Genomic DNA, 16,060 nt, shown 5'->3' on the forward strand with positions numbered 1-16,060 from the left:
ACAATGTTGAAGATGAAGAACAGACTGAACCACCTGGAATATTCTGCAGGTGGCTTTTTTCATCTTGCAACAGTTGGCAGTAAGCTCTTTAGATTTTGTTCCGGATGCTTGATCTTGGCACTATTGGCATTTTGAGCTGGATAATTCTTTGTTGTAGGGATTTATTTTATGTGATGTTCAGCAGCATCCCTGGCCTCTACCCACTAGATGCCAATAACATCCTTCCATTTGTGACAATCAGAAGCATCTATAGACATTGCCAAATGTGCCCCGGGGAGCAAAATCACCCCCAGTTTAAAAACCATGACTTTAGTTGGAGGGACTGAGGTTTGAGCACTTGGGAAATACTGGCTGACCACCATGGTGGACTGTTGCTTGCCTAGGTTGACTCATGAGTGAGACAAGTCCTCGGGAGTTTCACTGTGTGGAGTATGGAGAGGTGGCATCTCTTCCAGGGAAGCCTGGCTTAGCAGTTAAGAACATAGGCTCTGGAGCCAGATTGCCTGGGTTCAAATCCCAGTACCCCTTTCACCTTGGGAAAGTTGCATAACCTCACCCTGTTTCTGAGGCTTTTGTCTTTAAAATGAGAGAGAACATTGCTATCTACCTCTTCAGGCTGTTGTGAAGATAAAAATGAGTTAACACTTAGGGAGTGCTTACAGTATGTTCTACTGCATAGTAACAGCTCAATAAATGTTAGCTGAGAGAGAAAGGTGTTGAGGAAAGGGACACTGGAATAAGTATGAAGCCTAAACCAAGGCAATGTGGGCTCAGTGCTGTTGAACACACCTAACACTATTGGCTCAATGCTGGGAAGGCACACTTCCCAGTGTTTTAGAGAGGTTGCAAACTTATGGCTTGCTGTCTACACCACAACTCCAGATGTGTTTTTTTGACTGGCATAGTATTTAAAAAATTAGTTGCCAACATTTAAAAGATGAGTATTTTCACCTTAAAATTTGGATTTCTGGCTTGAAAAATGGGGAGGGCTGGTCACCAGGTAGCATGTGGCACAGGTCCCATGTAGCAACAATCATCTGGATCCAAGCAGCTGCTACTCCCTTTCAGACAGGGCTAGGCATGTCTAATTAGCCAGTCATTTATGTCACCTAACTGGTCCCTGCAGGCTTTTGCATTTGTAATTGTTTTTTAAAGTGTTTTCCCTCTGAGAGTTTCTCAACCTCATTGCTATTGACATTTTGAGCAGGATAATTATTTGTCATGAGGGCGGTCTTGTGCATTATAGTATGTTTAACAGCATCCCTGGCATCTGCGCACTAGATGCCAGTAGCACCCTCCCATTTGTGACAACCAAAAATGTCTCCAGACATTGATGAGTGTCCTCTGGGGGGCAAAATCATCCCAGGTGAAAACCACTGGTTTAAATCAAAAACGTCTGTACATATTTATAAGCTAGCCAATGAGGCTAAAACAAAGAAATAAACAAAACGGATTAGTTTCTTGGTGTAAAGAATGCCTGGCCTATCACAGGAACTCAATAAATATTTAATAAATGGATGAAAAACACAACCATTCCCAGGTTTCAGCCTCACTACTTACTTGCAGTGTGGCCTTGAACAGATGCTTGAATCTCTCTAAACTTAGCGTCCACAGGGAGAACATGAGAACAAAAGCCACCACCCAATTAGGCTTGATATTTAAATTACATGATAGAACCTGCAAAAGGCCACCTCCAAAGCCTAATGATAGGAGCAGTTCCATGAGAGGTGGAATTCGTTTTAAAAACAAAGATAATAAATTGCCAGGTAAATGTTTCTAGCCAACCTGCCCTGCATAGCTAAATAAACACGAGCTCCAGGCCGGGCGCAGTGGCTCACGCCTGTAATCCTCCCACTTTGGGAGGCTGAGGCACGCGGATCACCTGAGGTTGGGAGTTTGAGATCAGCCTGACCAACATGGAGAAACCCCTCTTTACTAAAAATATAAAATTAGCCGGGCGTGGTGGCGCATGCCTGTAATCCCAGCTACTAGGGAGACTGAGGTAGGAGAATGGCTTGAACCCGGGAGGCGGAGGTTGTGGTGAGCCACGATCGCGCCATTGCACTCCAGCCTGGGCAACAAGAGCGAAACTCCGTCTCAGAAAGTAAAAATAATGGCCGGGCGCGGTGGCTCACGCCTGTAATCCCAGTACTTTGGGAGGCCGAGGCGGGTGGATCACGAGGTCAGGAGATCGAGACCATCCTGGCTAACACGGTGAAACCCCGTCTCTACTAAAAATACAAAAACATTAGCCAGGTGTGGTGGCGGGCGCCTGTAGTCCCAGCTACTCGGGAGGCAGAGGCAGGAGAATGGCGTGAACCTGGGAGGTGGAGCTTACAGTGAGCGGAGATCGCGCCACTGCACTCCAGCCTGGGCGACAGAGCGAGACTCCGTCTCATAAATAAATAAATAAATAAATACGAGCTCCAGTTTTTGATGCTTGTTTTTGAGTTGCAGTTTCCAAAGAGCGTTCCATCACTCACAGATCCAAAGGATGCTCAACAGGAAGTGTTTCATGGCCGAACAAGTTTGGGAAATGAGGACTGATGGCTCCTTGCCCCGCTGAGAGATGTATGATGGTCCTTAGCGTATTGGCAATGCTAAAATCAAAGAGCTGCAAGAAAGAGATCTGTTCTTTAACTGGGAGTTTTGTCAACTTGAGTTTTTGACTTCCTTTCATGGGAGACCTGTTAATATTACCATCCTCTCAGCAAGTTGGGAAGTGCTGGGGTGGAGCAACCCATTTCTGGCAGGTTTTGTGGGCATATGTTCTCTTGAGGTCAAGAGCTCCCTGGCTTGAAATTTATGGCTGCAAAGGTAGGGAGTGCTACCTGGTGACATTTCTGTTCCTCTTCCTAATGGAGGGCTGGTCCCAACTGGCGGTTAATCTACTTATTTATAGCCCGGGTGGTGGGATGGGGAAGAATGTGCTCTGGGAGGTAACAAGGAGACTCCTAAGACATAACTAAACCTAAAGGTGGGAGAGGGGAAGAAAGAAAAAGCAGAAAGGGGATAGGAAAGGAGGGGAAAGGCATAAAATGCAAAGGAAGCAAATGAGGAATGAGAAGATTTAGCTGTCCTCTGACCATGACCTTCAGAAAAATCTCATTTCTACTAGCAAAAAAAGTTACAGTAGTTTAGGAAGGTAATATATGACAAGCATTTCTTCTGTGCCTGGCACTTGGTAAGGATTTTATCTTTCATCCCATTTCAGTAAGATTACCAAGACACTTTTGAGATAATATTGTTATCCTCATTTTACAGATGAAGAAATGGAAGATCGGAGAGCTTAAGTCTGACCCAAGAGTCCATTTGTCCAACAAAAATGCATGCTCTCCCTTTATCAATGTGGCCTTGATCCTGCCTAAACAAAGACTGCATTTCCCAGACCCCCTTGCATCCAGGTATGGCTAGAGGACTAGTTCCCACAAATGGAACGGGAACAGAAGTGAAGTGTGTCAGTTTTGAAGTCCAGGGTTTTGAAAAGTCAGAGTGAGTTTTTCACTGCAACGTTCCCTCCATCAGCTGGGAGCAGACGACTCTGAAGTCCTAGGGGTTGATTGGGCCACACATGGGAGAAACCTGGATCCTTAGCTCACCACATGGAAGAAAGCCAGCAGCTGACCAGAAACTCCTTCCTTAGACTGTTGAGTGACTAAATTGTAAACTTCTATTTTATGTTAAGTCAGTACCATTTTGGAGTTTGATACAGCAATTAGTAATTCTACCCAAAACATTGTTTCTTCTGGTACTTTCCAAGGTTGTCACTGAGTCCCCAAACTCAATGGGAGACCCCTAGCCAGGAGAGTCATAGATTGGGAAGGTCCCTTGCAGGCCATCCCACCCTACCCCAGGGTTCACAGGCTCCTGAGAGGCATGCCATTTCACCTGGAGAACTCCATCCCCTGGGAAACTCAGACACATCCTGATTGGCCACACTCAGTATCAAAAGGGCTCCTCCCTCCATCAGCTGGGATGCCTCCCTGCCATCTGAGAAAGTGGGCCTCATTCCATCAAGGCAAGCCCTTTTCCTGATTCTGACATAACTTCTGTGTGATATGGGTAAGTCTGTTACCCTCACCGAGCCTCTCATTTTTTGTTGTTGTCATTTTTTTCTCTAAGGACTCAGTCAATTCATTTATCAGTTCATCATTTGCACACTAGGAAGGTGATATAGTTTTGCTGTGTCCCACCAAAAATCTCATCTTGAATTATAATCCCCATAATCCCTACGTGTCAAGGGTGGGACCAGGTGAAGGTAATTGGATCATGGGGGCAATTTCCCCCATGCTGTTCTCGTTAAAGTGACTCTCAGGAGATCTTACGGTTTTATAAGCAGCTGATGTTTCCCCTGCTTGCAATCACTCCATCCTGCCGCCCTGTGAAGACGGTGCCTGCTTCTCATTTGCCTTCTGCCATGATTGTAAGTTTCCTGAGGCCTCCCCAGCCCTGCGGAACCATGAGTCAATTAAACCTCGTTCCTTTAGAAATTACCCCGTCTCAGGTATTTCTTCATAGCAGCAAGAGAATGGTCTAACACAGGAGAATTTAATGAACACCCACTGTGTGCTAGGTACTGATTTAGGTGATGAGATTACAGAGGTGAGCAAAGCAAACTCTGTTCCTGTCCTTCCAGGGCACATGTTTCCCATAGTGAGCAGTTGCAGTGATGGGGATCATGGAAGAATAGGATTCCATGAGGGCTCAAGGAGGAGAGACACACCCAGACTTGGAGAACTAAGGATGCTCTCTGGAGAAAGGGATATTTTAGCTGAGATTTTAAAGACAAGCTAAGGTTATCCAGGTTAAGTAGGGGAAGGGTAGGTAATAGTATTCAAGAAAGAAGACACAGCTTGAGCAAAGGCCAAGAGGTGGGAGGGAATGCAGTACCCCCAGGAGCTGTGAGTCTGGAGGTTCATGGGAACTAGAGGGTGAAGAGGGAGTGGTGGAAGATGAGGCTGGGCACACGGAGACTCAGACTGCAGTCAGTAGGGCCTCTGATAAGGCATCTAGACTTCCTCCTGTGGGTGAAAGATATTCAGCAGACATGGGGCAGGTTCAGGACTAACCTTTAAAGCAGACAGTGGATGCCAGGTGCAGTGGCTCATGCCTGTAATCCCAGTGCTTTGGGAGGCTAAGGTAGGAGGATTGCTTGAAGACAGAAGTTTGAGACCCACCTGGGCTACAAAGTGAGACACCGTCTCTACAAAAGAAAAAAAAAATAGCTGGGTGCAGTTGTACGTGCCTGTAGTCCCAGCTACTCAGGAGGCGGAGGTGGGAGGATTGCTTGAGCTTGGAGGTCAAGGCTGCAGTGAACCATAACTGTGACACTGCACACCAGCCTGGGAGACAGAGTGAGGCAGTCTCAAAACAAACAAACAAACGAACAAAAACACATGAGCAAACAAAAGACCCTGGGGAGACAATGCTGCCTCCACAATTCCTTAGTTCCTGGAGCCTCATTTTGGCCATGGAACCTCAAGGTCTCCATGATCTTGGAGATATTTTGTTGTTGCACTGGCATGGCTCAACCACTGCCCCCCAACCCATCCTGAGTTTCCTGCCACACTTGGAGCGGCCTAATGTGCCTGTAACTGAGACAACTCTAGCCAGATGCTTGCCCACCCCTGCACCACCAGGATGACTGGCTAGAAGTTCTACCTCATAGTCTTGTCCCAGGGCTGCCCTCTACAAACACGCCCCCACCACCCACCCACCAAAGGGCTCACCTCCTGACCTTTGTCTCAGTGTCCCTAACCAGAGCTGCCTGCACCAGCACTGACCTCCTCAACACTGATGATGCTCACGCTGTGCCAGGCTCAGCGCTCCATGATTTGCAGGCTTCATCTCATTTATTCTTCACACATGATTCCCATATTACAGATGAGGAAACCAAAGCTGGGAGAATTTAAGTCACTTGCTTTATTTGTTATCTATCGCCTAATCACACACCATACCCATACCAAAACTTAATGGCTTAAAACCATAGCCACTGTATTTGCTTATGATTCTGTGGGTCAGCAGTCTGGAGAGGGGTAGCAGGGAGGGGATTTCTTCTGCTGCCCTCACTCGGGGTCTGGCAGATAGGCTAGGGGCTGGATGATCCTAGAAGCTTCACCCACAAGCCGAGAGTTGATTCTGGCTGTTGGCTGGGTCTTTCTCTTCATGTGAATATTCATCTCTTGGGTGGCCAGCCTGGGCTCTTTCACTCTTTGGTTCCACATTTCATGAAGGTGAGGCCTGGACTTGGAAGTTACACTATATAACTTCCACCTCATTCCATTGGTCAAGGCAAGCCCAAGGATAGCCCACATTCACAGAGGTGGAGAAGTAGACTCCATCTTTCAATGAGAGGATTGGCAGAGTCATGTTGCAGAGGGGCATCTATATAGGATGGGAGACCTTGCTGCAGCCATTTTTGCAAAGTCTCCCCCACTGGGCTGAGATTGCACTGTGTATACAGGGTGCTTTACCTATTCTTTCCTATATAATAGCACCTTCAGGCCAGGCGTGGTGGCTTACACCTGTAATCCGAGCACTTTGGGAGGCTAAGGCAGAAGGATTGCTTGAGCTCAGGAGTTTAGGACCAACCTGGGCAACACAGTGAGACCCTGTCTCTATAAAACAATTCTTTTTTTAAATTAGCTGGGTGTTGTGGCATGTGCCTGTAGTCCCAGCTACTCGGGTGGCTGAGGTAGGAGAATTGCTTATGCCCAGGAGGTCAAGGCTGCAGTGAGCCATGACTGTGACACTGTACTCCAGCCTGGGTGACAGCAAGATTCTATGTAAAAAAAAAAAAAAAAAAAAAAAAAAAAAAGCACCTTCAGTAGAATATCTTTCTCTTGCTACAAACCCACCATAAGCATGGTGCACATGGATGAAAAAGAATTTACAGTCAAGAAAACCTGGCTCCAAGCTTTGCTTGTATTAGCTGCACATCCTGTGGCCAGTTAGTGAACCTCTCTTCAGTATTCTCATGCATAACACAAGGCTGTGAGAATGCTACCAGCTGATTGTGAGGATTGCTCATCATGAAAGTCAAGGGCCCTGACACAGAGTACGCATTCCAGCAGTAGTAGGGATGAGGATGGTGGCCATTACTGGCATTGGGGAAGAGCCAGCCACATTTCCATCACCGACTTCAATGACTCATGAGCCTCCCTGACTCAGCAAATTGCAGGGTGCTCCCTTCAAGGCACTGGGAGGGGGCTCCTGAAGGTTCTCGATGAGGTTCAGGCTGGAGAAACAGAGGGTAGGGAGGCAGAGGATGGGCTTAGCCTCAGATCAGACAATCCAATCCCTCCCCCATCCATGGGAAATGCTGCAGCATGTTTTCCCATGTCTCAGGAGAGACCTATGACATGAGCAGGGTGGGGACTTACCTTCTCTTTCCAGAGTGAGATTCTGAGGCTGAGAATAGGGAAATGATGTTTTCACTGAGAAGGTGAAAGCCAGTACTGCAACCTGGGCTCCTGAATTTTAGGTGGACACACCTTTGCACCCCACATCGCTCCTGTGGGCGGCAAGCTGTGCTCCCTCGGGTAAGCCACTAAGCTTCCCCTGGGCCTCACTTTCACCATCTATAAAATGGAAAAATAAGACCCACGTACCTGCAACACAGGGTTACTAGCAACTGCTCTCATTTACCAAGCACATTGACTGGGCTTGTTGTTAAGTTTTTTCATTCACGTTATTTTGTTTGATCTCGTGGCATCTCAAAAGGAAGTGTTAGTCTCCTTATTCCACAGATGAGCAAATAGAAGCCCTGGAAGACTAAGTGTCTTTCCCCAAACTACATAGCTAGTAAGAAGCAAAGTCAAGTCTCTCTGATTTTATAGGTCTTGGTTTCATCCACGAAGTGATGGTGCCTCAGGAGTAATGGGAACAGGAAAATGGAGGGTTAGAAATGCTGGAAACCTAACACTGAATTCCCGAAACCAAGGCAGTTGGCCTATTTTTCCAGTTGAGGCCACCTCAGAGTTCCTCCTCTACGTTCTCACTCTTGTGTCATCGGAGGGCCCCGGTGAGTGTCAGGTAAGGATGTTTCCTCCTATACATGACCACGCCTGGGAGAATCCTGGACCCAGACTCCATGACTGGCCCAAAGGGACTTTCACTGTCGGGATTCTGGTTCCACTCTGGTCACCATTTTGCTGTGGAGCTTTGGGCAAATCCTTTCTCCTCCCTGGATCTCTTTCCTTGACATGTGCACGATGGTTTACATGGGGTCACATGAGTGAGTCTGATTAAACAACATCATGCCTCAAGAAGTTGATGTTCTATCGAGGTGGAGAATAGGACGTCAAATCCTGCCATATGGGAATAAAATGGATGCAAATGGAATCTGGCCTACACTGCTTTGACCCAGCAATACCAAATGATGTAGGGACAGCTTCTCTCTGGCATGTCCTTCTATACACGCTCACACACTCACCATATCTTTATCAGGTGCTCTATCCAGCACGGGGTGGGGGAACAGGAAAACTAAGAGCTTTGGAATCAGAAACACCTGCACAATCCTGGGCAAGTTTCTTGACCTTTCTGAGCTCTCATCTCCTCATCTGGAAAAGGGGCAAACCCTCTTCACAGTGCGAGGGTTTCGTGAGGATTACAGAGGAAGGGGTTTGTACAGTGAGAGGCACATGTAACCACTCAATAAATTGTAGCTATTGTATTATTATCTTCATCCATAATCTCTCACTTTTGCTGGGACCGCTTCTGCCCTGGAGAGAAAAACCTGATAAATTATCTAGTGGAAGGTAATTCATTAGTACAATATGCTGTTCAGCTCATTGGCTCGTGAGCCTGTGTTTGCTAAGAGAATAGACGGAAAGGGGGCAGTTCTCACCACCCCCGTCTTCCCATTCACCCTCGCAGTCTTTAATGGAGGGATTCTGGCATGGAGGTGGATTTCCCTTCCCAGGGCCTCTTTTGACTTTCATGATTCAGGCCGTGCACGAGGGCTGTCTGGGTTTATTCTTTCATTCCACATTTCCCGAGGGCCTCTGTGTGCCAGGTCTCTTGCTGGGTGCAGAAACAAGTAAGACCCTCTCCCTCCTTGAGGAGCTCAATGTCTAGATCAAGGTCTATATGTGCTGCAATTCCAGGGGGAACCAGGAGTGAAGACTCGACTGTGAATTCCCAGGGCGGCCTCCATGTGCTGGCAGAAAAACCACACTCCAAGCACGTTTTCAACGAGCAGTTTAAACCACTTGAATCCGAGTCTCGAAAACCAAAAAACCAGTTCTAAGTGTTTTCACCTCTCCCACTGCTTCCTCCTAAATTTCATTAGGGCTGACAATTTGTATATCCACTTACAGTGTAATATGATTTAAATGGCTGACCGTAACTGTTAGAAATGGAGTTTTCCCTGGGCGCAGTGAGCAGAGAAGGCAGCTGGGGACGCTTCCCAGGGTAGTGAGGCCCTCTCCTCAATGGTGCGGTATTTTAAAGGCCTGAATGCAGCTTGTCACACGTGGTGTCCACCCGAGGAGATGGGAGGGACAGCTTTCTGGCCCCCTTCCCTCTTCACCCTGAAATCACTTTTGTTCTTGGAGGCTGAGCTATCTTGGAGTTTTCGGCATGCAATAAAATATGCTCAACCACAAGGGCTGTGTCGAGCCAGGACGGCTGGAGGAGAAAGCCAAGCCCGCTGGCCGGACCGTCTTCATGGTTAGGCAGAATTGATAGTGTGTGTCCTGCTCCATGGCTTTCCTTTTTGTTTTGGCTTTGTAACTAAAACAGAGTTGATGCCTGAGAGCTGATGGGATGTTCAGTTTTATTTTGTCCCCTATCAAAGTATTGCACACATTGTGTATAGCGGTTATTGCATCGTAGATTGGATTTGGGTTTGAATCCTCGTCCTCTCACTTGATGACCTTAGATATGTCATTTTCCTTCTCTGGGTACCCGTTTCCTCATCTGTAAAATGGCTGGTGCTTCATGCCTTGCTGAATTAATTACAGTATCTAGAACTGCACTGTCCAATACAGAAGCCATTAGCTGTGTATGGCTATTTAAATTTAAATTAAATAAATAAATAAAATTAATAAGAAATTAAATATAATAAATAAAATAATAAATAAAAATGATAAATAAAATAAAATATTCAGTTCCTCAGTTGAACTAGCCAGATTTCAAGGGCTCAATAGCCACAAACCCAAAATGATAGTATGGCTATAGGATTTTTCACCATTGTGGAAAGATCTACTGGACAGCACTGGTCTAGAACCATGCCTGCACCCACTAGATGCTCATTACAAACCTAAAAGAGGAGCTACGATTTTCACTGTCTGTCCCTCGTACAAGCACCTGCAGTCAACAGTGGATGGAATTGTCAGAAATACATTTTACAGACAGCAGTGTCCCCTAGTATTTAGAATTTGAAACTCTCACACCAGTTGTCTTGTTCTTGTGGACCCCTCTTCTTGCATATATAATGTCCAAACACGGGAAAATGCTCCCCAGCGTGGCAAATGAGCCATGAGAACAGCACAGATTGCAAAGGGAGGGCTGGGACCCTGCGGGTGCTTGGGGTCCTAACGTTCTGGACCATATTAGCTAAGGTTCTTTTAACTGCAATTACAGAATCCAATTCCAACTCAAGTAAACAAGACGCAAAGTCACTGGAAGAATGTTGAGATGTCTCCTGGAATCCAAGGAGAATCAGGGCAGCTCTGAGGGTGCCACTGGTCAGGAACTCAGAAATTTGCCTTTGCTGAGGTTTCCAAATTTGACAGAACTTCAGAATTGACGAGGATATTGGTGAAGTACAGATTCTAGTCCCGTCCCTTGGATATTCAGATTCATTATGCTTGGAGTGGGTCCTGGATATCTGTATTTTTCTAGGTTCCTTGGGTAGACCCAAGCAGCCATTCAAAACGCTGTGCTGTGGTCTGCGCTCCTCATGGTGGCTCCTTAGCTCTCAGATTGAGCACTGTGTTCCTGAGCCAGAGGATCTCATTGGTCCAGCTGTCTGTCCATTGTCCAAACAGCACAATGCAGGGGTAGAGAAGGGAGGGGAGTCTAGTGGCTCAGTCTTGACTTTTGCGGGCTAGCTTCCTCAAATTACCATATGATCCAGCAACCCCACTACTGGATCTATATCCACAAGAACTGAAATCAGGACTTCTAAGAGATACATGAACTCTCAGTTTCATTACAGTATTATTCATAATAGCCAGGCATAGGGGCAACCTAAATGTCCATCCCTGGATGCATGGTTAAAGAAGTGGTATCTACATACAATGGCATATTATTCAGCCTTAAAAAAGAAGGAAATCCTGCCATATGAGACAACAGGGATGAACCTACAGGACATTATGCTAAGTGAAGTAAAACAGTCACAAAATGACAAAATACATGTGATATGGGATTCCATTTATATAAGGTATCTAAAATAGTAAAACTCATAGAAACAGAATGGTGGTTACCAGGGGCTAGTGAGAGAGGAAACCTGGGAGCTGTTAGAGGGTATAAAGTTTCAGTTATGCAAAACGAGTACGTTCTAGAGATCAGCTGTACAACACTGTGCCCATAGTTAACAATACTGCATTGTACCCTGAAAAATTTGTTAAGGGGATAGATCTCATGTTAAGTGTTCTTATTACTAGAAAGACAGAGAGAGAGAGGAGAATTTTAATGAGGTGTTCAGGCGTGCAAAAACGTCTCCTTTTGGAGGGTAATGCCATTTTCAGTGATTTGGTTTGTGATGTCTGGGGGTGGTGAGGCAATTTGTTGTGCAATAATAGATAACTAGTAGCTAGAGTTTCTTTTGGGTGGAATCATTTGAAAGTATTTCTCTTACTATTTAGTGTGTTGTTGATTATGGAACATTTTAAAGAAAAACATAGTTAATCTCATGAACAGCAGAGATTGCAAAATGGGAGCTGCTTAATGCCTGACTTTGATGGTGTCCAAGGATCTTTATTCTTTTTTGGATTCAGGCTGAATGCCTATTTCATAATGGGAATGAATGGGTACAATTATTCATGTGTGTATGAAAAAAAGCAGTGCACCAAAGTGTTCCCAGTAATTATCCATAAGTTGCAGAATCAGTTTTTAATTTTATTAATCTTTTGTTCTAATTTTTCTGGGATGAACATGATTTCTTGTTGCAATAATTAAAGGTTTTTAAACATCAGAATGGATAAATTAAATAATGATTGACATGTTTGTAATTACCCTCTTGAAAACTTTGGGAAAGGATCTTTGTTCATTAAGGGCTACTTTCATGCTTGAAGCTGGGAGAAGTTTTAGCTTCCACTATTTTAGGATTGCTCAGCAGTTTGGCAGTTTGGTATCATAGCACCTCACCTCTCAGGATGTAATAGGAGCAGTCTTCCAGGCTAGCTCCTGACAGTCAGACTGGGAACTATCAAGAAGTTTTTCCTGTGTAGCTAGGACAGTGCCCAGCACCTAGGCAGTGCGCTAAAGTGTGGATAGAGTGAAAGCATGAAGAAAGAATCTGAGAATCTGATTCATGACCTCATATAGTAAAGCTTGGGGATGAAGGAAAATCAAAGACGGTTATTTGACATAGAGCATTTGGGTTCCTTTAGATTTCTGACCTGGGGCTGGAAGAGCAAGAGACCACTGATATTTGTTAAGCAATTGGGAACTTAAGTGATGGCCCTTGAGAAACTGTGCAAAACAGTAGCCCAGACATCAGACTACCTGGCCAGCAGCTGGGGGAAACGAAGCCGTGTTGAACTTGGGGAGGTCTTTCCACTTGAGGAAGGTGGTAAAGGATGATCACATGCTCTTAGCATGGTGACGCATCCTCCGCCAACACGTGAGTTTGTTCCCTGGTTTGGACAGACCTACTTCCTGTCTGTGGATGTGTTTTCCCAGTCACTGGAAGATGCAAGTTAATTCATGGCAATTTACTCATTTGTTCATTTGATATCTTTCTGGGTGAATGGAAACTTTTATTATCATATAGTGTCCTTCTTTATACCTGATAATGTTTTACACCTCAAAATCTGGGTTTGGCATTAATATGGCCACTGTAGTCTTATTTTGGTTTGTATTTGTCTCTTTCAACCCTTTTATTCAACTGCTCCTCTGTGTCTTTAGGTTTTGAGTTTTTCTTTTAAACATCCAGGAGTTTAGTCTGATACTCTTAGTCATTTAACTCAAGAGTTTGGTTCATTATATTGATTGTAATCACTGTCATATCTTGAGCTTTCTATTTATCTTACCTTTAATTTTTATTTTCCTTTTTTGATCTTTTGCATTGGTTTTTGTTTCTTTATTCTTACTCCATTTCCCCTCTTTTTGTTTGAAAAGTTATATTTTCTTTTTTCTTTTCTATTTTTTTTCTTTTTTTCTTTTTTCTTTTTTTTTAAGATAGAGTCTTGCTCTGTCACTCAGGCTGGCATGCAGTGGCTTAAACTCAGCTCATTGTAACCTCCACCTCCCGGGTGCAAGCGATTCTCCTTCCGAGTAGCTGGGATTACAGGTGTGCACCAACGCATGTGGCTAATTTTTGTATTTTTAGTAGAGACAGGGTTTCGCCATGTTGGCCAGGCTGATTTTGAACTCCTGGCCTCAAGTGATCGGCCTGCCTCAGACTCCTAAAGTGCTGGGATTACAGGCGTGAGCCACCGTGCCTGGTCTATATTTTCTATATTTAGTTTTTATATGGCTACTTTAGACACGCATTTATACTTAATAAAGTCTAATCAGTATTTTGATCCTTTTTTCAAACAGTGTGAGATTCTTAGATCATTTTGTTACCCTCTTTCAAATATATATGCTTTGTTTTGACCCATGTGTTAGCTGTTTAACCCCTAAAATAGCACTTGTAATTATTATTTTATATATTCAATATAAAATAATATAAAAGTTTTTCCAAGCTATTTGCCAACATCTTGTCTCCTAGAACTTCCATGATCTGGATTCATTTTCCTTAGTACCTGAAGTACAACCTTTAAGAGTTCCTTTAGTGAGTCGGTGAGAATTGTTTCAGTTTTTGTTTTATTGAAATCATCTTTATTTAACTTTCAGTCTTGAATGAAGGCTTTCCTGGGTATGAAATGGATAACTATCCATCCATTGTTTTTACTCATAAAATATTGTGGTCGCCAAGTTCTATGTTGGACATAAAAGATCAATCATGAGATTAACCAGATAATTGGAAACACAGACAACTAAATCATCACACAAATAAATGTGAAAGTACATGAGATGGTTCAGCTGTGTCCCCACACAAATCTCATCTTGAATTGTAGTTCCCATAATTGCCACATGTGTGGGAGGGACCAGGTGGAGATAATTGATTCATGGGGGCGGTTACCCTCACGCTGTTCTCATAATAGTGAGTGAGTTCTCACGAGATCCGCTGGTTTTATAAGGTGCTTCTCCCCCTCTGCTTCGCGCTGCACTTTTCCTTGTTGCCACCATGTGAAGAATATGTGTTTGCTTCCCCTTCCACCATTATTGTAAATTTCCTGAGGCCTCTCCAACTATGCTGAACTGTGAGTTAATTAAGCCTCTTTCCTTTATAAATTACCCAGTCTCAGATATGTCTTTATTAGCAGTGTGAGAACAGACTAATACAGTACAATTGACAAATTATATGAAGGACTGACTCATGGTGCTCTGAGAGTTTGTAATAGGGAGCTCAATCCAATCTGGGGAAACAGGGAAATTTTTCCCAAAGAAGGAGAAGTTGAGCTAGGGATTAAACTAAGCCTTGATAAATATGTTAGAAGTTACCTTGGCAAAGACAGGCTGGGAGGAGTGAAGTTAGGAGAGAGTATTTCAGGCACACATGCAAAGGCCCTGTGGTGGATGACATATTTGAGAGCCTGAAAAATGGCTGATATGACTAGGTGACCAAAAATGAGGGGAATGGTGGCCATTTGGGCTGGAAAGATCAGCTGAAAGTCACAAAAGCCTTATAAATTATATTGAAGATTTTAGGCTTTACATCAAAATTCTGTATATCTATTTGTAATTCAATGTAAAGCAGCTGAAGGAAGGAGGGAAGACAGAAAGGGAGGCAGGCTTTATTTCCAAGGAAGAGACAAGATCCAGCCTGAACTCTGAGTCACTTGCTATCAAAGTCTTTCTGCTAACATTTCACAGCTAGGAATGAATATGTTATAGGAGGATAAACTTGCTACAGCTCACTTTAATAAGAGATGAGAAAGATGGATAACCACTTTTTTTCTTGACCAGTTTTTCAGAAGAGTTGGTAAAAAGCATTAAAATCAGTGTCAGCAATCGCCTGTTCTATTCTTTACTTGGGTTCCTGCTCAGTCCCTTCCTAAATAATTACCGCAAATCTCTTTTCCCAACACTAGAATCAATGTTTTTCATCTTCTGAATGTAACTTTAAATTACACGGGTGCAGTACCAGATTGCAGTACCGAATTGTTTCAGAGAATTAATTTCCAATTTTCTATAAGCCAGTATTTTGTATGTTTCATTATATTGCAAATAATCATGTCCATGTTGTATAGCAAACAGAGTTCATACACTACTTACAACCCTAAACTATGGGATTTCTTTTTTTTTTTTTTTTTTTTTGGTGAATAGAATCACCCTGTAACACATATTTATCCTCTGATGGATTTTTACAATATATATATATATTTAAAAAGTCAGTACATACAAATGTACAAAGTTGTGTGTAATTCATTGCTATTTTCAGCAGATAGTAATTTAGGTGACTTCTAGATGAGGTGTTCCTCCTGTTTTATTTGGAAATGTTCTGAAGAATCTAGTAAAAGAAGATTGTATGGGACTATGCTATCCTATATAAGAGAGCCGACTTCAGACTCTATCACCTTTATTTCTGCCCATTAGTTGCACTACAGCCTGGAGTAATGGTGTTTCCTCTAGAGCCAACTTGGGTTCAATTCTTGGCTACACAACTACTACTGAGTAATCTAGGCCAATAACAAACCCTCTCTGTCTCAGTTTTCCCATCTATAGAATTAGAAATAACATTACGAGATTAAAGAACAAATATGGTATTGCATGTGAAGAGTAGGTTACTTTGAAGCACTCAGTAAATATTGGTATATGCCTCCTCTTTTGCTTATCTATT

The sequence above is a fragment of the Chlorocebus sabaeus genome, chromosome 22, assembly GCF_047675955.1.
Source record: "Chlorocebus sabaeus isolate Y175 chromosome 22, mChlSab1.0.hap1, whole genome shotgun sequence".
NCBI classification, from domain to species: Eukaryota; Metazoa; Chordata; class Mammalia; order Primates; family Cercopithecidae; genus Chlorocebus; species Chlorocebus sabaeus.